Genomic DNA, 26,155 nt, shown 5'->3' on the forward strand with positions numbered 1-26,155 from the left:
AAGTTTTAAAGGACATTTACTGTATATGATGAGTTTTTATTGATCATTTATGTATTACTTACACTTTAGGGTGCCTGTCCCAAACATGTGAAATATTGTTTCATGAACAATAAAAATTGGTCCTCTTATAATTTGGATCAAATGTTAACATTGTGTGTTTACCGTTGCCTCCTATAATCCTGAGGTACTACGTGGAATGCAATTTTTAGTGAGTTTTTTAATGCACATTGGATTAGCATTATGACTCCCTCCTCTAGGTCTTCTTGGATCATCTAATGCCCCTGTTAGTGAAAGAATTTGAGCAAAGAGATCAAGTTTTAGTGAACTCCATTAAATCCCTTATCAAAGGCTGTGAGGCCATTAAAAATTCAGTTGTTTAAAACTATTATAATACATTATTAAACATTATAACATACTGTTCTTTAGATATCAAGGTATCAGAGTGATCTCTTGTATGCACGGAAAGGAGAGAGGTGGAGTTGACTTTGATCCTCACCAACAACCTATTGATACTCATGATCGCATGTCATCTTTTATGAAACAGCTAAGATTTTTTTTCGGGAACGTCAGGAACCTCTCAAGAGCTTGGTCCTTTTCGTGATCGATCTGTTTCTGAGTTTCCTCCAGTTGAGCATGCTAAGTACTAGGAGGGATTTAGGTAAATATTTATTGACTTTTTTACCATTGTCCTGCTCTCTCTCTCTCACTCTCTCTCCCTTCTCTCATCAGGACTAGAAGAATTAACGATGTCAATCAAGATATTTTATGGATAGCACGTGACTCCTTATTTCTATTGCTGCTTTTTTGTAGCCCATACACTACCAACCGACACAATAATTACTAACCAGGAGATCTCCACTTGATACACCCATCTCTTGTGGAAGATGTGATACTTACTAATCATAGCTATCCTAAATCAGCGTGGTTAGTTTAGTAGTCTAGAGGTTACTAATGGTAGCTATCCTAGGTCAATGCAGTAAGTACCATGCTCACTAGTCTAATGGCTCTACGTTCTATATTCTCTCTCTCTCTTCACAACAGAATCTTGCATCCATTGTTTGAGAAATTATTAGACTTGGTGCTAAAGTGAATTGTGATCATATGTTAGTTAGCAAAGGTCTCACAGCAACATTACTAGACCTGTTCCCAAATGTGGAGTGGGTTCCAGAAATATTGGAGCTTTTACTATCATATTAGAACGAGCTGTAAAAATTGTTCAAGAAAATCCAGCTTGAAAGTCAGGTAAAACCAGAAGTATAGTCATTGTAAATGTGATATGATTCCTTTACTTTATAATTTATTTTTAGAAAGAGCGTGTTCATTTGAGTGACTATGTTTGGGAAGGTTTGAAGACAGTTTTTGAAATGTTTTTGTATGTGCATTGAAAAGCATCCTTCATTGATAACAGACAATGACGCTATTTTAACTAAATTGAAGGTAATAATGTACTAATAAGACAATAAGTGGGAAAGAGGAAGAATAAAATATCATTTCAAATATCTCTTTTTTTAGAGTATTCTAGAAATGTGTCTTATTGTCAAGCTTCCACTACTTTCAGTACTTCTGCATCTACTCGTACTAAACCTCAATTTCAGCCCTTTTATTTTGATGCTCCATATGAGTTCACTTGTGTACTTGTTAACTTAATATCTATAACATTAGCTACTACACCAAACCCCCCACAAATAGAAGACACAGGTTTGTCTTGTCCACACTTTAATACACTGTTTTTCTCCCTTTTCTATTCATATATTCTCTTTACTATTTTTATATACATTTTTCTGTTCATAAGTGTAGTAATTAATTGTCTATTTTAGAGTGTTCTTACGGACGTTGTTCTCTGGTAAGTTACATTTCAAAAGACACAGAGAGCTTCTTTTGTTTGGAAGAGGCTATTTCTACCATTAGCAGTCAAATTGGAATTAAGAGGTACTTCATTCATTAATCCCATTCATTGATGTACTTGTCCATTCATTCTCCATCTGCTCATTCATCTGTCAATTCTGTAGAAGACTCTTCTTACATTGATGAAGATGATATTCTATTTATAATGGAAACAATCTTTCAAATGGGAGAACAAATTCATTAACATCATAAAATATCGATCGTCAGCAACCAACTCCAAATTAAAAGATTTTTCACAGGTGAAACTCTACTTGTACTTGTCATGGTAACCAGTATTCTGTTAATTAGATCTTAAGGTGTTAATCTGTGCTTATGAAGCAATTTCTCCTTGGAATTGTGGTTAAAAGTTGGTCATGAAATCTTGACTCTGGCGACCAAATATGGTATGTATAATAAATGTAGAAGAACCTAACAATTGTGTCATGTGACTCATGTAACTTATTTTAGATTTTGGCAGTTCACCCATCGATATTCAGCCTTTGGAGGTAAATGATATCATTGAAATTTGAAAAATATACATTTTGAACTTTTTTTCCTCCTCTTCCTACTAGATAATGCCAATGAGATGTATATCTTTTTCTGTTCTATATTTCTTGATTTCTTGGAGACATTTCTCCTTCTCTCACGAGTGCCTATTTTCCCAATCATATGGCACACTGTCCATGTCATAGAAAAACAGGTAAAACATGACTAACCAGTTCTGATAGTCAGTTTGCTAGTAGTCAATTAATTTCAGTGACAATTCCTTGAACTCTAGGCATATATCTTAATACTATAAATATTGTTTAATGCTACAAACTCTCAGTGTAATAGTTAATTTTTTTCCTACAGTTGACTGTCATACAACAAAGCAACACTCTTAATGATATTCCACCACTTAGAAGCACTCTCATGCACTGCCTTCAAAAATGTACCTTCCTTAGCCCAAACAGTGCTCTAAATCCTGTCTCTCTCAGCAACAAGAATTGCTGAACAATCTTGAGAAAGAGTTTCTCCCTGAACTGCACATTACTCAGAAGTCTGTATCAGAGTATCACTCCACTGATGTTAGCCTGTCTCTTGATACTGGAATAGTACCTTCTTTTGGGCGAGCTCTTGAAGATCCCTACCAACAACAGCAAGCAAAAGCAGTCTCTGCAAAACGTCGAAACTCAAAACCCCCTAATTTCCCAGTTATATTAGAAGCAGCAAGAGAAACAGATGCCACTGTCTCTTCTGGTGAAAATGATTAATTGCATCAATCTCTGAGCTTAAACAAGAAAGTCCCATGCATCCATCACCACACAGTAATCCCATGTTGCACAAACGTCCAACTACATTAAGCCTCAAAGAGACTGAAGACTTCTACCCATCCCTTCAAGAGAGGAAAAAGAAAGGAATTCTGAAACAATCACCTGCAGCATCTGTTTCCTTGTATCAGCCAGCTCATAAGCCCAAGGCAAATGGTCGGTGTTTTGTCAATGAGACATTGAAGTCTCCTGATGCAAACCTTTTGAACATACTTCAGTCAGACAAAAAGCTACACAAGAAAGGATGAAGAAGGTGAAGAAGTAGAGGTGAAAACCAATGCTTCAACATCATCGTAGAGTGCCTCGAAGTGAACAGAAAAAAGACAAATGAAAGTGGTACCACAGAATAGTACTGATGCAGATGGTGAAGAGTCTGGCTTAGATACACCACGCAGCTCAATATCCTATCCTGGGCCTATCTCATCATCTGTTTTCTTTTCTCTGTTCAAAGTCTTGAGAACGAAGTGCTTCCTTTAACTATAGCAGCTGAAGTTCATTCTTCTTTTACACTCTCTCCTCTCTCCTCTTCAATTACAAATCACCAGAATCAACTAGTCCTTTGCAGCAGCCTCACAAACTCTCTCCTCAACTCTCGACCTCTGAAGAGCCCAAAGTCTCAGATGATAATCTGAGCAACGAAGGCCTCGTCTCTTTACGAGAAACATCTATTCATTCAGATCAAGATCAACCAGATGAACAAACTGGTCAGCCAAGAGAGGAGAGAAGCAGATTAGCTACAAGGAACATGAAATTGAAGATACAGCTGAATCAGTAGTAAAAAACACAAACTCCATCTCCCAAAAATGTAGGTTCTAATAAAAAAAGTTCCTCCACCTGTTCCTCAAAACCTCAAAACAAAAGTCCTGGAAGAACTAAGAAACTTTACGAAAAGGGACTTAGTGAATCTCTTAATTATTTCCCTTCTTCATCAATCTCTCAATACAGTAGGCCTACTTCTGTTAATGTTGAATCTGATGAAGAGGAAACATCTGGCTTATAGAGTTTATAGTGTGTACATGAATAGTGAAATTTTATATTATGTTGATCATTAATTTGTATTTCATTCATTGCATTAACTTAATCTTTATACACATCTTATATATGTCATGTACATGTACATGTGATATTATATGAAATCAACCACAATATATGTTGATAGATTATATGTTTTAAACACAGCTTAAGAAAATATTGAGAAGTAAAAATTTAACAATATAATACAATTGACTTGTTCACTACAGCTACAACCAGAAATGTACTTTACTTTATTATGTATATTACTGTGTGTCAAATATGCTAATCTTGCTCTGTATATAGATACAAAAGTACAAGCATGTTTAGTATATTACATACCTTCTTATTTCATCTTGTCTAATAGGTTCTTCCACAGCCTTTTTTCTCTCTAGTCTCTCACCCTAGTACATATGTCATATGTTTTTTAGCATAAACTGATGGTAATAATGAAATCACTTGCCTTTTCTCTTTGCTGTCTCTTATGTTCTTCAATCTTTTCTGCTTCTCTTCTCTCGTTCCTCTCTTTCTTTCTTTCTTCTCCCTCCTCACCTTTGACACACCAAACAGAGAGAGAAAAAAAGACTAAGCTTATTTAATGTAATGTTCCTTTTACTTTTTGACGAATGGCACTATATTTCTCTTCTATTTGTGCTTCCCTCTCCTGCTTTGCTCTCATATCATCAATCTCTTCAGTGGATAGAATAGGTCCTCCTGTCATCACAATATTATAATATAGACAAAAAAAGGTGTCATAGATACCCAATGTTTTTGGGGGTGCACTTAAATGATGGTCCTCAAATGTTTTTTTGTGTTGTTGATGCTGTAAGTGAGCTCTTCTTCATCTCTTGCCACTAGATGATCCACCATTAATAAAGAATCATAGAATAGTAATGATACTTTGCTTGAGTTTCGAGTTCTTTACGGGATCAGGAGCTATCACATGATAACCACTAGCACTATATCATAACAAATTTACTAGTTTACTATAATGATAGTAGGAATATTGTTAACATGAAATCAGTATATAACTGGTAATATTTTTGAGTCTAGAAACCAATCCCTATATTGTTGTGTAATACTAATTCAATATGTTAGACATGTCTACGATATGATAAAGAAGGCTATATATTATAATGGGATATTAATAGTAAAGGATGAATGCTAAAGTACCTCATTTTTTTCATGCAAAATGATCACATAGTTGTGACTTTTGCTACCTGCATTTGAAATATATTACAACTGCTTGACTTGAGGTTGGATTGCAGTTGAGTCTCATACTAAAATTAAATAGACAAAATCTGTCCACAGATTACAGTATACTACATACTCTATGCATAGGTAGTAGGTCTAGTGGCTATTAACTAACTAATGGTTCCGTCTTGAATGTGGGTTCAGCTGTGGGAGGCTTCCATCTTGTATAGTATCATCAGATGACTGATCATAAAGATGGTCTTTTTCTCTCCTTGTATCTGTGCCAGGAGGCGGTCGCCTTTGCACACTGCGAGCATGTTTTGGAGGAATGGTATAGCTCATAACTGTTAGGAAAGACAAGTGGAGTAGTTATATTTCGGTCATTCCCCCAACTATGGGACGCCACCATGACCCACCTTGGGGCGTGGCCAACTAAAAGCGTAACTTGATTATAAGTTCCATTTTTTTATAGGGGGTGTGGTCACTTGTAATTAGAGATTTCCCTCAGCAGTCCTCTTCAGGAGAAGGGATTATTTTAAGCTGTTATTACTACTCGATATCTACTGTACACATGTATTCAGTAGTATTGCAGTGCTGTCCTTAGAAAATCAAGAACAGTCGTACAAATATCGATATCATAAAACAAGAGAAGGAATAATTTTTCAGGTTGTTCTCTCTTCCCTATTCTCTTATTCAAGATGGCCATGAACAATAAAGACAGCAACGACTCGTGGTTTCACGGGAAAATAACACGATAAAACGCAGCCCATTTTAGTTCAGTCACTGGAAAACCTGATGGTTACTTCCTTGTCAGAGAAAGTCTAAGAATGCCCAGTAGCTTTGTACTTACAATGTGGGCAGACAACACAGTCCACCATTTTCAGATTATTGGACATGGAGATGGTTGGTTTTCAGTCGATAATGGTCCCTTATTTCAAGGCCTGGATGAGCTAATTCATCATTACCAAGTCAAATCTGACGGCTTGCCTCAGAAGCTCTTAGACTTTGTACATGGACAACCTCCTCCTCTTTCTGCTCGTAAACGCGTACTAACAAGTCTTCACAAGGCAGTAGCATCTAATGATATTAAAACTGTGTTAAAGTTTTTATCAGGACCTTCATCACTTACTGTGGGAACAGTTGACTCACCGAATGCCGAAGGGCAGACCCCTGTTTTCATGAAGCTGCTAAAAGAGGATACACTGAAATTATTAAATTGTTATTAGAACAAAAACCTGATTTGTCTTTGAGAGATTCTAAAGGTGCTACTGCTTTACATGTAAGCGTGTAAAATACATACTGAGGGGGGAGAGAGGGAGGTACAAAATGTTAGAGTACTATGGATTAGATATGAGAGATATTTATTGCTATGTGTGTATTAGAAGATATAGTAATGTTTGTGGAATGTATAGTGTATGAGCAGTTCATGTTGCCAATGAAACAGTTATTGATTTGATGTAATTACATGAGATCTGAAAATGGAACTAAGCTGTCTCTGTTTATAAACTAGATATGTTATAGTTCTTATTGTCTTTTGATTATCTCATTCCCAGCTTGCTGCTAGAAATGGACACTCTGATATTATACACATCTTAGTGGAAACTGGTAAAGCTGACGTTCAAGAAAGAAATGCCACTACAGGTGTGTGTGTGTGTGTGTGTGTGTGTGTGTGTGTGTGTGTGTGTGTGTGTGTGTGTGTGCGCGTGAGAGAGAAGTGATGATAGTTTATTGAAGGAAATAGCAAAGGGAGAATTATGCTCATATGCTAACATAGAAATGTTTTAAAGTGTACATATATATTTGCAAACATCACTAAGGACTTCAGGCCACATAATTTAATATTATAATACTAATTTATACAACGCTGTCATTACTTATTTGACCCAGTAGTAACAGAATGTGTCCTTCACAATAGTTTTTATCAACATTATTTCTTTGATTTATGTGTCCTTTGATCTCTCTCTTCTCTATTAGGATGGTAGCTCTTCATGAAGCAGCATTCAGGGGCAAATATAGAATGTTGTAAAGCACTGTTATCACTAAATGCTCCACTACGCCCACGTACTCCTGCTCCTGATGAGGACACACCACGGGATATAGCAGTGAGATACAAACAAGACAAAGTTATCAACTTACTAGGTTAGGGATAGATAGATAGATGGATGAATAGAACAGTCGAAAAACTTTTTTTTAAAATGTAGATTGGGTCGCTCATAATTATCCTAGTCCAAGAACAACAACATCAGAGTGGTTACATAAAGTGTTAGATAGAAATGTAAGTTTATCTCTATACTGTGATAAGAAAGCTAAGATCATATTGTATTATTAGACAGTTAATACTAGTTAATGTATCAATGATAATGATATTGAATAAACTATGTTAATATTGTAACTAAGTATATCTGTTATCAATACAACAATAATAACCACTTCAATATAAGATTATTATAGTCCCAATTGTCTTAGTAGTAAAATTTGTTAAACTTCATTTGATAAAATAAGTTTATAATATTATTACTAAAACTATGCTCCACTACGCCCATGTGCTCCTACTCCTGATGAGGAGTAGATATTTACTTAAATTAATGAAGTCCCCATTCATTATTAAAACAAATTCATATGAGAGGCTTTACTTAATATAGATTGTGTACTATTCCCCAACAGACTCATTATGACACTATTTGTTTTTTTAAAGCTAATCACTCACTAAGTTGTTGATTATTTGAACACACAACACATTCTTTAATGGTATTGTTTACACAAGAATACTAGTTATATAGATTTATATAATATTTAGCTAATGGTTGGTTAGTGAACCATACAATACAACAGGAATAATACATAGTGCTTTTTATAACTGTTATGATAATTCTTTTGTCTTTGATTTTTAACTCCTTTCTCTCCACATTAGCGAGCTGTTGAACTTCTTCGTCAGAATGGTCAAGTAGATGGTAGTTTTCTTGTAAGACCCAATTCTCGTAAACCTGGGTATTATGCTTTGACGTTGGTTTATAACCAAATGCCATATCATTATGAAATCATTTGTGAGGTAAGTATATTTGTAAAATAAAGACATATTTTCAGTCAATACACACACATACACACAAATGTTGACAGGTTATGTTATTCCATCTTAATGTGCGGCTTTTATATATGTCTGTGTTTCTGTAGTAAAATTGTGCTATTTCAGATATTCTTAGTTTGTAAATTCTTATGTTTAGTACAAATTGAAGTAATTGAATCTTCCTTGTATTAATTATATTGTGTATATTAGCACTGTATTTCATTACATCACATTAGCAATTCAATTTTAACTTGTTATCTTGAAATAAATGGCAATGATGAAATTAAGGTACTGCAATTAAATTTTAATCCTCTGAGAAATTGAGATATATATTGAATTAGAAGTGTTGTTATATGGCTGTTGTTGTTGTTGTTGACTCCTCTCTCTCTCTCTCTCTCTCTCTCTCTCTCTCTCTCTCTCTCTCTATGATAGTCTGATAGATGGTATTACATTGATGATGGTCCTCTTTTTGACTCACTTTCTTCATGTATGGATCATTATATGATGTTTGCTGATGGACTACCCACTATTTTAAGATATCCTATTGATCCTATTCAAATAAGAATTGTTCGATTTGCCAAAAAACTAGTATGTTAAGATTTTATTGATCCATTATTCACTTATATGCCCCTTCTATCAATCCATTATACCATTATATGCTTACTCATTTGTCCCATTTTAATCATCCATTAATCCATATTGTTTATTTATTCTTGTATAGCCTCCTCCAGGATCCTTAATTTTTTCACAAACTCATGCAGTCCCCTCTCGACCAGCAATCCCCACACTTCCCATACGTCATCCTCCCCCTCCTCCTGCTCGTCCACGTGTAGTACCCCATCTCCCAGAAATGACCTGTGTCCACCTTCTCAAGCCACACCTTCATTTTGGAAATACCACGTCTGCTCATCGTCCTGATCCATATTTGATGATGTCTGTAAAGGAGGAGTCATTAGAATTAGGTCCTGAGCTGGGACAAGGTGAATTTGGGTCAGTGTTAAAGGGTACTTATCTTACACCTGAAGGGGAGAAAGGTAGGTCTATTAGTAAGTGTGTGTTTATACATGTAATGTGTATTGTAGCGTGATGTGGCTGTTAAAACGCTGAGAGTGGATGCTATGGGACATGGAGAAAAGGTTAGTCGTAGGTTCAGATGGATGGATGTACCAATGATATATGTACATGTAAATGTTCTTTATTGGACTAAGATGAAACTTATAATTTTGAACAATCATGATATTTTTATCCCTCTAAGAAGTCCTGAGTCCAATACCTTTATAACAATAAGCCTATAGCTCAATGACTTGTTTATGGCTCATTTAATCTCTCTCTCTCTCTCTCTCTCTCTTTTCTCTCTCAGGGAGTTTCTCAGAGAAGCTAAGATCATGATGACCTTAAATCATCCATGTATTGTTCAACTCATTGGTGTAAACACGTGGGAAACCACTAATGTTAGTACAAGAACTAGTGCCATATGGTGCTTTAGTTGACTATCTTTATGGAGGGAAGGTACCCTAAGCCTGCAATACCAGCACTAAAACTATGGGCAGCTGAGATAGCATCTGGTATGATGTATTTGGAAAGAAAGAGATTTGTACATCGTGACTTAGCTGCCAGAAATATCTTAGTGGCATCTTCGGATTTGGTAAGACTGCTGATAGTCTCAAGGTCATACTTTACCTAATATATTATAGTGTGTGTGTGTGTGTGTTGTGTGCATACTGTAGTTGTGTTTAAATATATTTATTATCTCAGGTAAAAATCAGTGATTTTGGTCTCTCACGTGCTGTGGGTCTGAGAGTAACTATATAAAGCATCTCAAGGTGGCAGATGGCCTGTTAAATGGTAAATTATTATAATAACCTGGGTACTAGACTTTACTATTATTGTTTGTTATTTAGGTATGCTCCTGAATCTATCAACTATGGTACATTCTCACATGCCAGTGATGTCTGGAGCTATGGAGTCACTCTTGGGAAATGTTCTCATATGGGGAACCACCGTATGGAGAGATGACTGGAGCAGAGGTTAGTAAGTATCTGTGTATATATGATTGACATAGGATGGTTGCGTATGACTTCTTGTACTTAGTAATAATATTCTCAATGGTCATATGATGTCCAACTAGAATATTGAAATACACAATTTGTTCAGTACAGAATTTTCCACTTATAATGTTGTCTTCATTAGGTACTGGACTTCATCGAGAATCAACATGGTCGACTGGAACGTCCTCGTAATTGTCCCATGTCTATTTATCAACTCATGTTGGACTGTTGGTCCCTGGAGCCAACTGACAGACCAACATTTGCTCAGCTATACAAATTTTTCAATGAGAGTGAAGAAAGTCGGGACATACCTCACAAAGAATTGTATCAAAATCCTGGAAAATTATAATAGGACAATTCTCTATTTTGTGTTCCTTTTTTCCATTCCTTTTTTCTTTTCAAATTTATCAGTTAATCTCTTAGTAATTATTGTATTTAGTTTGTCCTAATGATTGATTGATTGATATTTTCTTTGTAGTGTGACTATTGTTAGTGACAATATACTGTCACATTTTAACCACATTTTTATATTTAGTTAATACACTACATTTATTTCAGTATTAATTGTAGACTAATATTAGATGTCACTGACAAACATATAAAACATTGGAGCATCAAAAAGGTTCAGAGCTCTCTCTCTCTTTCTATATATTATATGTATGTATACTGCAATGTTGTTGATCAGGTTGTCTTCACTCTAAAAATGTGACTTCTAAATGACTCCATTCTGGTCTCAATATAGAGTGATTTGGTACAAGATGTCGACAGCCGCACACATATATTGATACAATATCTGACCAGTTATCAGAACGTCTATGAATCATTCCGCGTATTATATAAAATTCCAGGCCAGGTTTTAACTTTAAATAAAAAGGCTCCACAGATGCTGACGTTTTTTTTTTAAAGACTTTACATTAACTTTCACAACCTGCGTCCACTGTGTGAAAAGTGAAGCAAGTTTTGGAGGTAACAACGAAACAGGTAACTCCTTGAGATGAAGAAGAATTGTTTGAATACATTTATGTAAAACTATATGGTATTTGAAGTAGAGGCACTGCTACAATCTCACGTCGCCAGCTATCAGCAACCATGATTGTGTCATCTTCAGTAAATGTTATATCAGATACCATACCAAATCCTTTCAGTACACAATAGGGATAGTGTCATCAGAATGTAACACCTGTACTGTATCACTGACTGCTTTCAGTTTGAACTTGTCAGATTTAAAACACTTACAATTTGGTAAGTGATCTCTTTCAAACTACCTCTTCTTCACTGTTCAGTACATAGACACACCTATGTTCTGTAGTAGTAATGTATATTTCAGTGTCTCCATTATTAGTATATAGTATTGGTTATTAAGGCACATGGTTTTGAAAGATAATTTAGTTACTCTGATGTTTCTAAGAAGACTAGAATGTAACCAATAATCTTTGTTCAAAGTGTCTATCCTACAACTTATGGTGTTGTCATGGCAAATTTGTTCCTAGTTAAAATTGGACCTAGGTCCAATTTATGCAAGTTCAATTTGGACCTAGGACTCAATCTTGCTGCCTAATTTGGACCTATACTGCAAAAATTTTTTCCCAGAGATAGGTCCACTTTTGGCAGCAAAATTTGGTCCTAGGTATCCTTGTGACAGCATATAATCTAAGTAAAGACAGCATATGTTATGTAATTATAGGTTATATAATAATATAGGTAATGTTACAATTAATTAAGAGTTTTTACACAAGTGCCACATATCCATGATATGTGCCTCTTGGTCTGCCAAATGGCTCTTGAGAGATTCAACACAATCTTCATAATATCAGTCTTTGCAGCCTTTGTACTTAATCATTCTACCCCCTTCTGCTTGACAACACTTGTAGTATACTCCGAATTTAATATCAGCAACACATTGTTTTGCTTCTTTTTTCACCGCTGGCAGGGGAATGGGTTAATTGTCTTATTTTCAAGACAGTGACAAAGGTGGTCCCTGAATTGATGTTGAATATAGATTATTTGTGTTGGGGTTGCCCATCCACAAAGAGATTGGCAAAAAGCTAACGAAAAACCTCACAAACATTTGCAAAATGTCCACCAATGTTTGGATAGGCATCTTTCAGAAACTTCTGTGCAGCAGTAATGACTGTGTTACTCAGCAACCTATCATTGATCAATGATTTTCTGTCTGACAGAAACAATGTGTTAATCTTGTATTCAATATATGGTTGGGACATTTTTCTTGTTTGTTGGATCCACACACTCTATTGGAAAAGAGCTAAGTAGTATAAATATAATATTTATACTACTTACTGTGGGTTCAATTGGACCCACAGTTTGCTACTGTTAATGATTTAATTTGCAATACTTCTGCTATTAATAAACAGTAGCAAACTGTGGGTTCAATATTTATATCAGTGACCAAGTACACTTTAAAAAAAAACCAATTTTAGATTACTCTTTCTTGACATTGTTAATGTCACATTGGAATGGGGTATCAGTCCAGAAGAGTTCTGTTTTGGACTCTATCTAGATCTAGTTAATGCTGATAATGGTGTGTGTTTGTCTTGGTTTGATTAGCAAGAGTAACAGGTCTACTCAACATATGTTAATAATTTTGATTTTGCAAATTTATCCTGAATATTTAATATCATTTACAAAACATAAAATTATTGTCAGTTTGATGATACTAATGGTAAGTATCTATGTATCTATAGTGGGTGCTCTTGCTTCAGAGTTGATCTTGTCAGGAAAATTGAAAGGTCTCCAGTCTAGTCAAGGAGAGTCCAATAATAAAAAGCACAGTTAGCACACATCTATGTTTTTCATCAGCACTAGTAAATTGAAGTGTTTCAATACAATTTATCATATGTGTGTAATTAAAAATAAAATTTGTGTGTGTATTGATAGACACTGAACCCTAAAATTAAATTGTTAACAAACAGCAAATTAAATAATAAACGTTAATTTTAATACCTAAAGGAAATACAACTTGATTAAAATAAATAATTATTAAACCAAGAGCACGTGTACACACCTAGCAAGGAAACGCGTGACCACCATTATTATGGCGGGAAATATCAGATACACGCCTGACGAGCCAATAGTGTGTCCAGAATTTCCCGCCAAATTGAAATTGTCACAGGTTGTGCCTTGTGTTTGTCAAAATGAAGTATGACAGAGATATCTTGATAACATAAAAAGGACTTCATGTTTCAAGGTTATACAAGGTAACAGACCCCGTGGGTCTTCGTCGCTACTACTCGTCTTTGATTGTTCTCAGTATTTTGCTTAGCTTGTTGTCAGTTCTCTGATGGATTTGATTGTTTTTCAGTTCTCTGATATTTTGCTTAGCTTGTTCTCAGTTCTCTGATGGATTGATTGTTTTCAGTTCTCTCATATTTTGATTGTTCAGTACTAGTTCTCCAATGGATTGATTGTTCCAGTTCACTGATATTTTGATTCTTTTCAGTTCACTGATGGATTGATTGTTCTCAGTTCTCTGATATTTTGATTGTTCAGTTCTCCAATGGATTGATTGTTCCAGTTCACTGATATTTTGATTCTTCTCAGTTCACTGATGGATTGATTGTTCTCAGTTATCTGATATTTTGATTGTTTCAGTTCTCCAATGGATTGATTGTGTTTTCACTATTTTTGATTGTTCAGTTCTCCAATGGATTGATTGTTCCAGTTCACTGATATTTTAATTCTTCTCAGTTCACTGATGGATTGATTGTTCTCAGTTCTCTGATATTTTGATTGTTCCAGTTCATTGATGTTTTGATTCTTCTCAGTTCACTGATGGATTGATTGTTCTCAGTTCTCTGATGTTCTCTTGATCAAAAAGATGAGTTGCTCTCCTGTCCATTCTCTCCTCTCTACTTCCTTCAAGCCTTCTTTCTCTTCTTTTTTATTTTTATTTTTATTTTTTTTGGGCTATTCAGCCTATACACCATACACACACTCATACAATCCCTAAAAATTATCTCCCTCCTGCCGCTCGGCGGCCTAAAAAATTTTTTTTTAATATCTCAGGCCGCCGAGTGGCGGGGGGGGAGCTCTGATCTTCTAGGGTGCGTGTGTGTGTGCTGTGTGTGTGTAGGTTGGTGGTCCTTTTTTCGCTTCCTCTGTCTCTCTTCACTCTCTATCTATTCATTGTCACCAACAGTTCATAACTACTCTCTTTTTCTTTCCCTGCAGGAGCAGCACTGGTGAAAAAGGTGAGCTGTCTTTCCATCCATCCATCCACTTTTCATCCATTCTTTAGTGATCCAGTTGTTATTCTTCTCTCTTTCTCCCTCTATGTTCTCAACTGGTGGACTGACTGGACTCTTGGGAACTCTCCATCTTCTTTTTTCTACTATTGTTGAATTGGGAGACCTTCACTGGACTTCTTGCATTGGTGGATTGGAGACCTTCACTGGACTTCTTGGTGGCTCTTCAACTACAGAGATAGTTTTATCTTATATTTTTTGTTTTTATTTGATTTTTTATATATATATTTTTAAAAATTATTTAATTTTTATTTTTAATTTTTCATTTGTATTTTTTCTGTAAATTTTTTTATAGTTTTATTTTTTTCTTAAGAAATAGTTTAATTCTTTTAAATTTAATAGTTTTGTCTTTAATAGTTTGTTCTAAAAAACAGTTTCACTAAAATAAGTCAATCTTAACTTTAGTTCAAAGTTTATTCTTATAGTTTAATTCTTTTAAACTATTTTTTGTCTTTAATCTTTTATAGTTTGTTCTAAAAAAACAATTTTCACTAAAATAAGTCAATCTTAACTTTAGTTTCAAAGGTTTTTTAAATATATTTTTCTTTTATAATTTGTTGATAATTTGTTGTTTTCTTTTATATTTTTTTCTTATTTTTTTTTCTTATTTTCTCTTTTATGGTTTATATATTGTTTTCTCATTTATAGCTTGTTATTTATTTCTTTTATAGCTTGTTTTTTAGTTTGTTATTTTTTTTTCTTTTATCTTTTATATTAATTGTTTTTAAAAAAAACATTTTTTTAAAGTCAATCTTAACTTTAGTTTCAAAGATATTAAAGTTAATTATTATACAATTCAATTAGAATTGAATTTCTTGAATAAGTTTAGAATTCAATTTCTTTTGAAACTGTAACTTTTTCAAACTGTAATACATCTTTAACTGAAACTGTAATACTTTTTATCTTTAATATTATCTCTTTAATAAGCAATACAATCAGTTTACTTACCATTGCTGTTGTATTATTATAATTATACTGATTGTTATTACAACATAACATTATGCATCATTTATTCCTTTAGTTTTACAAGAAACAATTGTACATACCTCGCCCACTGAAAATAGAAATACAATTATAACTTATTGTAAGACAGTAAAAGAAACTGAAAAAAATATTACAAAGTTGTCCCAACTTCTTCTCATAACACATTTCTCCTTTTCTCATTGCTAGTTTGTCAGCCTTTCTCCTTTTTACTTCATTAGTCAGGTTCCCATCTTCTCTCTGCTGTGACATTGTCTTTTTGACACTTGAAAAGTTCCCCAGGTGGCTAAAACTCTCCATTTAAGTAGACACAAGTATAAAGTGATTTGTATGTGTTGAGTTCCATTTCTCTTCACCGAATTATAAAGTCTGATACCCTTGCATGGGTCCAAGATGGAATTAATTTTGTAGCCTTTTCGTTGCAAAATTTGGACCTAGGTCCAAATTTTTGCACCAGGACCAAATTTTTTGTGACAGTGTCATAGATTTAGAATCCCATGTTTTAAGGCTTAGAATCTAAGGTATAAAAATAATATTTAAAGTACAATATTTTATTGCTAGCACAACCATAAATTATTGGTATATTCATATATTATACATACATACATACATATATATATATATATAATATAAGTTTTTCCTCATTGTTGCACTATGAATGCCATTTAGTAATGATGGAAAGAAGTGACATAATCAATTGTACATGTACACTATAACAGTCTTACCTATAGGAATGACCTGATCTGCTGTTTCTAGTAGTAAAACTCGAGAAGAAGACATCATTGAAAATCAACTTCCTGTTTAAGGAAGCTTGTTGTTATTGAGGCAGCGCTTATCAGAAGGAGTGGAATTATAATTATTTTAACACAAATACAGTTTTTATCTGTGATGGAACATTACAAAAAAGTTATATCATATTTATATTCATTCAACACACCATAGTATAGATTGGTAACTACTTTTATTTAGTTCAATCAGTACTTAACTAATCTATCATTATATTGATCAGCTACCCACACTGACCCATTGGGAGCTATTGCTACTCCTTTTGGAAAGATAAATTGTTTTATTAATTTGACACAATAGCCACTTGGATCAAAGATAGTGAGAGAGTTTCCAGCATTGTTGAGTACAAGTGAGTAACCAGCTGGATCAATAGCAATTCCAGTTGGACTGGATAAATTAGGTGGGCCATACTGATGAGTATATTGACCTTCTGGAGTGAAAACAATGATAGTGTGAGAGTTTATAACTAGTCACATGAAGATTACCGGAGATGTCAAAAGAGAGACCCTCAGGACCCTGAAGCTTGCCATTGCCATCAATGATATGAGAGAAAGTTTCATCACGATGAAAACACTTGGATACGATTATTACTATATTCAGCAACATATATCTTACCATCAGGACCAATACATACAGCAAATAGATGTTGGAACAGCTTGTTACTAACTCCTTCACTGCCAATAGTACCTAAAAACCTTCCTTCTAATTTGAATCCTATTTCCTTTATGTTCAGCCACATATATTATATCACCTTTGATAGCTATTCCACTGGGACTATTAAACTGTAGTGGACCAGTTCCATATGAGCCAATGGTAGTCTTCTGTCTTCCACTCCTGTCATATACGTATATACAGTGGTCACCTCTACTAGTGACAAATATGTCACCATTGTCAGAAAAGGGCTACGAAACTTGGGCGAGATATTCCAGTAATAGTCTGTACTGGTTTGTTAACAGATGCATAATCTCGCCTTACAGTGAGGTTGAAGGGACTGCCTTGAATAGAGTGACCATTGACCATGACAGAGAGTTTTATGTTGACCAAATTGCTTTGGCATCAAAGAGACAATGTAATACCATCACGTGTCTTACCTTGAGTCACTGTTCTCTTATCTCCAACAGGAGTACAACTACCACTAACTATTCCATCTCCTTTGAATATTACCTTAACATTTAATTCTCTACCCACTTCAACTTGAGAAGGTATATCCTTTACTGTTGCATCAAACACAACACCCACATTTGCTATCTTTGTAGTTAGTTCATCTCTATCAATATTCACTGATATAGTTGGTGACTCACAGAGTTCAAGAGAAGTCTCAGAGAATTGTTTTTGTAGTTGGTTTGCTCTGGTCTGTATGTGTGGGCAACTGATAGTAACTCAACATCATTGTACTCTTCAATGGAAGTGGTTGCAAGACTCTGACAATGAGGGATCCCCTCCAGTTAAAGAGACAGACAAGCCTCCTTAGCATTAGCTATCTCGCTACTCTGAGCTAACAGAGCCTCCTCACGTTGATGTAGAAGTTGTTGAAGATTTGCAAATGTCTGACATATGATTGTATCTACTTCGTTCTTACGAGCTTTAATCTTCTCCTTTACCTCTTTTCCTGATATCAAGACTTTCTTAAGCTTTTGTTGAAGTACTTGTAAACCTTTTAAATTATGACAAACAGCCTCTTTATTCTTGTTGACCTGTTGACTGACCTCAGTAACAGATGGTCTTTGTGTTTGATGATAGTACACTTGACACAAACAGGAATAGTACATTCCTCACAGTAAAAGTCAAGTTGTTGATCAACATGATCTTGACAGTAAGAGAATAAGATGGTAACATTTAGTTAGTTTGTCTCTGGACATCCTTCGACCTTCTTCCAGAGTAAAGGAAGAATGTGTACGAGTTAAACGAACCATTTGATGAGTATCCCAACATTGTTTACAGAGGAGATCTGTACACTCAGTACAGTATGCTATGACAAGATCATTACCACATGAGTCACATGGAGGAGGAGAGTTTGAGGTGATCTTACTAAGAATGTCACTTTGTTTGTTGACAAGGTGAAGATTACGAGGAAGAGAGGTGACTCCTCCATGGGTACAGATGTGGTCTGTTGACAAGAGGGACAGGTGAAGGAGTTTAGTCTCAGCACCTTCAGTGATGAGAGAGATGGATACATTGAATACAGAAGGAGTGACAACAGGAGAGCAACGAGGGTCACAATAAGGTTGACTACACTTCAGACAGCAGGTAGAAGTTATATTAACCTAAGTATATAGAGATCATATCAAATGATATTAATGATGTATTACTTACATGTTTAAGAGGTGCACTAGCAGTAGAGGAAGACATTTTTGTGACATCAATGATCATGTGAGTATATTGTTATGACAATGTCATCATTATAATTTATAATTTTATTACTAAAATTTAATGGTCTGATTGATTATCTAATATCTAATGAGACAAATGCAAGTTCTAATAGGGTTTAGAGTATATTATGAGATTCTGTTACCAGTAGGTTAGCGACAATGTTTTACATTGAGTTTTCAGTCTTCCATTTATAACAAACCTCAATTGCTTTTCATCACTATATCAGCACTTCATAACAAATTTTTACAATTTGAACTTGTTTATTTTATTACTATAATGCAAAATAAAATTCCAAGGATGTTGTCTGTTTTGAATTTTCTAGTATCCCAGGAATAATAGAAGATAAGCAATGTGAATAGGAAAAGTATAGTCAACAATAAAGTAACATAATAACATGTTAGATATTTAAGAAATTGTATTGTTTTGTGACTATAGTCAATAGATTATTGTCTCAATGGAATCAGTCCTCTGAATGACTGGATCATTTGAAACACCATACTTAGCTCATGTCCTCACTATTCTTTCATTTCTATAATCAAAATGACCTTGACCATCATTGCATTGTCTTCCATATTTTATATCTATAACATTACTTATAAAATGCTTGCCAGGTTCTGACCTCACTTTGCAAGTAATTATTCTAGTGTAAATCCTTCTCTTCATGGTTATGTTCTATTTAAGGTCTGAGAAGAGAGAGAGAGTAATATAATAGCTGATTAAGTTAATAATTATATTATATGTGACAGCCACTGGTATATATTATTATATTGTGCTGTAAATAGGATTAAGAGATGTCCTTATGTAAATCATGTGGATGATCACGTGCTGGTTGGCAGTAGCACCAGGTGCTGGCCAATCCTCTGATTCAATGGGTACTTCATTAGGGACACCATTTGTCTCATCTCTTCTTTCATTTCTACGTCTACGTCTACGTTGGCCTCGACCACGCCTGCCTCCTCTTTGACGCCTTCTGTCTACAAAATCATCATCAGAATGGCTTTCAACTAAAAGATGGAGTTAGTATCAACAGTGTTTAGTTAATTATTGTTATATATTCTGACCTTGTTCTTCATTGTTTGGCTGTGGATTCTCTTCTGTAAACTCACTATCATCATCAGAGTAATCTTGTCGTTCACCCCCCTTCTCCATGTTCTTTTTTCATGATTTTGATCTTGTTTTCTTGAAGGGTATGAGAGGAAGGTGGTCATAAAATATTATAAACAAAAAATGATTACCTTCTTTGTCTGGATCTACCTCCTCCTCTTCCTTTTCCATGTCCTCTCCCATGTGTTCTTCCCCATCCTCGAGGTGGGTTTGGACGAGGTAATATGTGGGGGGGTCATCCAGACCACTGTCTCGTAACTTTTGACTAATTTCCTCACGATCTTGTAGAATATTGTTCACTTCCTAAAGAAAGAATATCAGAATAATAAAGATAAATAATTTTGAAGTCTTACTCTTAAATGATCTAAGTGGTAATCAAACATTAATTTCGCATTCTCAATAGCTTTCCTACGTCCAGGAGCAAAGGTCAAAAAAGGTCACCTAAGAAAAACAATGATACCACATCACATCAGTAACAATACATTAGATACACAAACAATAGTACTTACCAGTAACAATACATTGAGATGACAACAAACAATAGTACTTACAGTAACAATACATTAGATGACACAAAACATAGTACTTACAGTAACAATACATTACGATGAACACAAACAATAGTACTTACAGTAACAATACATTAGATGACACAAACATAGTACTTACAGTAACATACATTAGATGACACAAACAATAGTACTTACAGTAACAATACATTAGATGACACAAAACAATAGTACTTACAGTAACAATACATTAGATGACACAGTCACAATAGTACTTACAGTAACAATACATTAGATGACACAAACAATAGTACTTACAGTAACAATACAATTTAGATGACACAAACAATAGTACTTACAGTAACAATACATTAGATGACACAAACAATAGTGACTTACAGTAACAATACCATTAGATGACACAAACAATAGTACTTTACAGTAACATATATTAGATGACACAAGCCATAGTACTACACTTCTCCTTTTTTGTTATTCTTCTTTCTTCTGCTTCCTCATCTCCTATAACTTTAATATTGTTGAGACGAGACTTTTCTAATAACTGTTGTACTATATTATTTCCACCTCGTCCAATCACCCTTCCTGCTAAATCTCTAGGTACATGAATATCACGAGTTAAAATTCTATTAAAATTCGAGCTTCTGAGCGGCCGCTCTTTAGAACTGAGAGAGAAAGAGAGAGAGAGAAAGAAATCACAAGCAAATCATTATTATACTCTTACTTCAGCTCTAGCTGAAGATTGATTTAATAATCATCAACATCAATACCAATAATACCAGGTATCTGACGGGCTTGGTTTTACATTCCAACCTTGTCGTCCCATGAGCAAAAACCTATACACTCAGGAAGAAATGACAACTTTCTATTCATACCACCAGATGTTGACTCTTGAAACTGGTTGAGATACCTACAGGCAGAAGAAGCAAAAGTAATCTACAAACACATTGTATCTATTTTAAACAACTGGTTACACAGTCATAATAAACACTGTTTAATGGATCAGACATACTCCCTGTAAATCTTTGAGCAGCTTTTTCTGTCAACTTCTCCAGAGTAGCTTGAGTTGATAAGTCACTCAAATGGCATATCAACCATGATCTCAGCTCTCTCTAAAGAAGACCTATTAATCACCAGATAGAGAAGAGACCGAGTTTATAATTTTAGGCATAAGTTTGCAAAACTATATCATTTTAATATTTTTCTAGGCTATATCTATATTTCAGTTAAACTTACTAATACAATTAAACACAAAGCCCTCTCAATTTATCAATATGAACAGTCCATATGTCTTTGATTTTGCTTCTACAAGATCTGATTGAACTGAATATCCGGACAACCTACAGGACAGAGAGAAACAAAGTTATTAATAGTACCTTGTATTCCACTAAAGGTTAATATGACTATGATTGGGTGTACTAGTAAGTATATTCATTGACGTTAGTGACATACCCATCTTGGATATCTTCAGGCACAGGAAACTCCTTGTTGAGTTGAACTGTATTGTTGAGCGAGGGAGGGGACTAGGAGGATGATAGAGAGAGAGAATCAACGAGCGAGAGGGAGCGGAGGTATGAGAGATGAGAGAGATGAGGAGAGGATAGAGAAGACCGCAGAGAGAGAGACCGAGATTTTACAGACAGACAGACGCAAGGAAAGTAGCGAGGACACGACAGAGCACACAGAGCAAGTTATAGCAAAGTGATAGGTAATCTGTTAGCCATTATGTTCGTAACGCAACATGGGGGAAAGTGATGGGGTATATCATGTAGTCAACAACACATACATAATACACGTACCCCCTAGTACAAGTAACTTTCTGGACTACTATTCATTATAGTGGGCGAACGTTTCTATATGTCCCACAAGATGCAGTTTGTATAGGGTTGCCTATCACTTGAATTGAAACTGGAACTCTAGCAAACTGTAAACCGGTTAAAAGGTCACACACAGTCAAAACGTAGCCTAATACAATACAATCAACTATGTAGACCGTGGTAACAGTGCTAACCACCAGCCTGAAGGCTCACCCTCTTATTGGAAAAAACGGGGGGGGGGTAGCAATGCCTAACAGATTCAACGGCTAATATTAACAGTATATAAATATCGCGAGTATAAACTCCTAAATAGGTAAATGTGACATGAGCATAGTAGATTGAATATGTACAAGTAGATACATTGGTCCATAACAGTCCCTGGAGACAATTCATACCTGATTTTCCTTGTACAACACTTACATTTTCTTCACCAACTAATCTTTCCATCCAAATTAAACAAGATTACATCAGTGAGAAAGACTTACCTCTATTTAACTAACCGATGGAGTTTAAATCTAACGTCTCTGGTGATGGGGCGTTAGTTCGGAGAGGGAAATCTGACATATTGGAGTGGGATCCCACCCAAGTAACATAGTGAGTCCAACTAAAAGGCGTGTAATACGCATAATCACTATTAGTGAATAAACTTAATAATTTAAGTGAATCTCTACAACACTTATTCAAACCCTATATTACTAATTACCCCCCTACCCTATATCTAGTCGCAACAGGGGTCACCCATACAGGTAGGGTTATGGTTACAATTTACATAATTAATATAATAATGTGACAGGAATAGCTTTCATGACTGGACAAGGTTATATTATGTGCTAACAATAAAATTGAAGAAGGGGTTGCGTATGCGTTTGACAAGAATCAATAACCCCTCAATACATATATACCAATCTTATCAAAAATAATATATTCACCAATTATAAAGCGTTGGTATTCATGTGCTATTAACCAGCTGCAACGTACTAGTCGACTGATTGCTATATGTACCTTGATAAACAACTAATAAAAAAACAACAATAAAATACAATAAAAAAACAAGCAGCACTCAAAGTTAAAACACAATATTGGTTTAGTAATAAAAATGAAAGTATATATTTCTCAAACTATCAAGATCTAACATATTTCCAATGGTATTACAAATGGTAATGATTGGATCTATACAATATATAACTCTAATATATAACAATTATATATTAATATGATATACCAATATAATATTATATCTTTAGAAGGGGGTCAGTTTAAGCTCCTCGTAACCTAATATCTTACATAATCAACATCATACCATTACACAAACAATCAAATTGTACTAAAGCAAATTCACTAATATTAAAAACTAAGTTACTTACCCTTCAGCAAAAGTGGACCCAAACATTTACTATATGATAGAGTAATGTCCGCTAGTTTACCATGGTTTGGGGAAAGAAGGAGAGGAAAAAGACCCGAGGTAATGTGTGTAACTTCAACTACAAGTCTTCATACAGTTTATTTATCCTGATAAGATAGTGTTGTGAAATACTAACCTTGTAAAAAGATCCACAAATATATCTGGAAAGACTACTTCGACCGACCATCGCTCTTTCTTCAAGCTGGGAAACTGATAAGAAAGTATCACCCTTTTGTTCTCTTCAAAATATACATTCAAATTATACAGACATAATTATACACACACACCAACACCACACACACAGGACACACACACCACACAAACACAACAGACACACCGACACAAACACACAACACACACCACACACACACACACACACCACACACCCACACCCACACACACACCCATGTAGGTGATGTATATGTATGCTATATGTACAGTAAGTACATGGTCATAAAAACCATCAGACACTTCGATGTGCTTTGTTCCACATTCTAACATCCGTTAGCAAAAATCTACATACGCAGAAGAATGAAAACTTTTTCTCAATTACACACCTAGAGTGGAACTCTGAGAATAGCTACAAGAGAAGCATAGCATTCATATTATGTATGTGGTAGCAGATAGCCTGGAATTGTCCACGACTGCGTACCGACTTTTGATCCTTGGCAGCACAGTTCAGTGGTGGCCTGCATGCATTTATATAGTTGGAGAGAGCTAACACAGGCGAAGCCCGATTATGGGCACATCTCTCATAAATATCACTAACTATATCATAACCTAATGACAAAACACTCTATAGATAGTAAACCTTGAGAAAGACTACAACTGTAACCATTAAACAACAGTCGAAAAAACACAGTTCAGGATATGGTCGTACCTTTATATTTTTTCACCCTTGCAACAAAGAAGGTATCTTCGGTGAATTCAGGAGGACTATACTCATCAACCTACATTACCCAAACGTGCTGTCTTTGTAACTAGTTCATCTGTGTGGCACTAGTGTTACTGAATCAATAGTTGCCGGGACTCACATAGTGCAAAGGAGTCCGAGAAGTCTCAGCTAGAACTGTTGTTGTAGTTGGTTTTGCTCTGGTGCTGCAATGGGGGCAACCCTGATAGATAATCAACTACTTGCTGGAGAATCCCAAGTTGGAATTGGTTGCAAGACCTCGTGATAGTGAGTGATGGACTCCATCGCAAGATGTTGATGATCCGCGTCCAGTGAAGAGGACAAATGAGCCTCCTTAGCACGTAAGCTATTTCGCTACTCTGAACCCTAACAGTCTCCCCCGGTGTCTGTAGAAAGGTGTGGAAGATTGGCAAATGTCTGACGTATGATATGATCACTACCTTCATCGCTGCTTACCCCAGCTTGGAGCTGGTCCGTTTACCCTCTTTCCACAACATCAGACTTCCTAACAGCTTTGTTGTTGTCAGCTGGTGTAAAGCATGGTAAAACTCTGACAACATGGCTCTGTAATTTTTTCATTTCTGCCATGCTTATTGGATCTCCGTAACAGAATGGTTGCTTGTGTCAACGATAGTACAGTTGGACACAGGTAATCGATGTGTTACAGTTGTTGGCAAGAAAAATTTCAAATGCGATGATCAGAATGAGTTTGGCATGTAAAGAGGACCAGACAAATGTTTATGTTGCTTACGTTTTTTCGGCATTGACATTGCATGAATCGAATCTCTTCAAAATTTAGAACAGAATGTGTCCGAGTTAAAAGTACCACTTTGATGAAGACATCCCATCACATTGTTTACCCAGACTTCGATCTGTACACTCAGTACAGTATGCTTGGCAAGATCCTTACCACTGATGACCACATGGAGGAGGAGGTAGAGATTGATCTTATTAAGAAGTTCACTCTGTTTTTGTGATGGGTGGAGATGTAACGGAGGAATAGGTACTCCTCACTTGATTGTACGGGATGTGTGCTCTGTTGACCAAGAGGACACAGTGAGGGATTTAGTCCTCAGTACCTTAGTGATTGAGAACTGGATAACATTGAGTACAGAAGGAGTGACAAAGAGAGAGCAGACTAGGGTCACAAATAAGGTACCACTACACTTAGACAGCAGGTAGAAGTTATTAACCTAAGGTATATAAAAGTCATATCAAATTGATTATTAATGGTGCATTACTTACCTGTTTAAGAGGTGCACTAGCATTAGAAGGAGAGATCATTTTTGTGACATCACCTGATCATGCGAGTAGATGTTATGACATGACTCACTATGAAATGAATATGATTGTACTAAATATTTGTAGTTTTATATTATGAAAAATGTTAAAAAATAAAAAGAGACTAATGGCCAAGAATAACTCTACATAAATAACTTGATAATTAAATATATAATTCATTAAGTGTTTTCCACTATTAAC

The 26,155-nt window shown here is 35.2% G+C and overlaps 1 non-coding gene and 1 pseudogene across 1 annotated transcript; both read left to right on the forward strand.

Annotated features, from left to right (window-relative positions):
• The first annotated feature begins 6,097 nt into the window (after positions 1-6,097).
• Positions 6,098-10,860, forward strand: LOC121392187 (annotated as a pseudogene).
• On the forward strand, positions 9,666-9,731 carry LOC121392189. The gene has a single exon (XR_005960422.1). It is a non-coding gene; the product is annotated as a small nucleolar RNA SNORD61 (small nucleolar RNA).
• Positions 10,861-26,155: the final 15,295 nt, after the last annotated feature.

Source organism: Gigantopelta aegis, unplaced genomic scaffold, assembly GCF_016097555.1.
Source record: "Gigantopelta aegis isolate Gae_Host unplaced genomic scaffold, Gae_host_genome ctg3483_pilon_pilon, whole genome shotgun sequence".
Classification (NCBI taxonomy): Eukaryota; Metazoa; Mollusca; class Gastropoda; order Neomphalida; family Peltospiridae; genus Gigantopelta; species Gigantopelta aegis.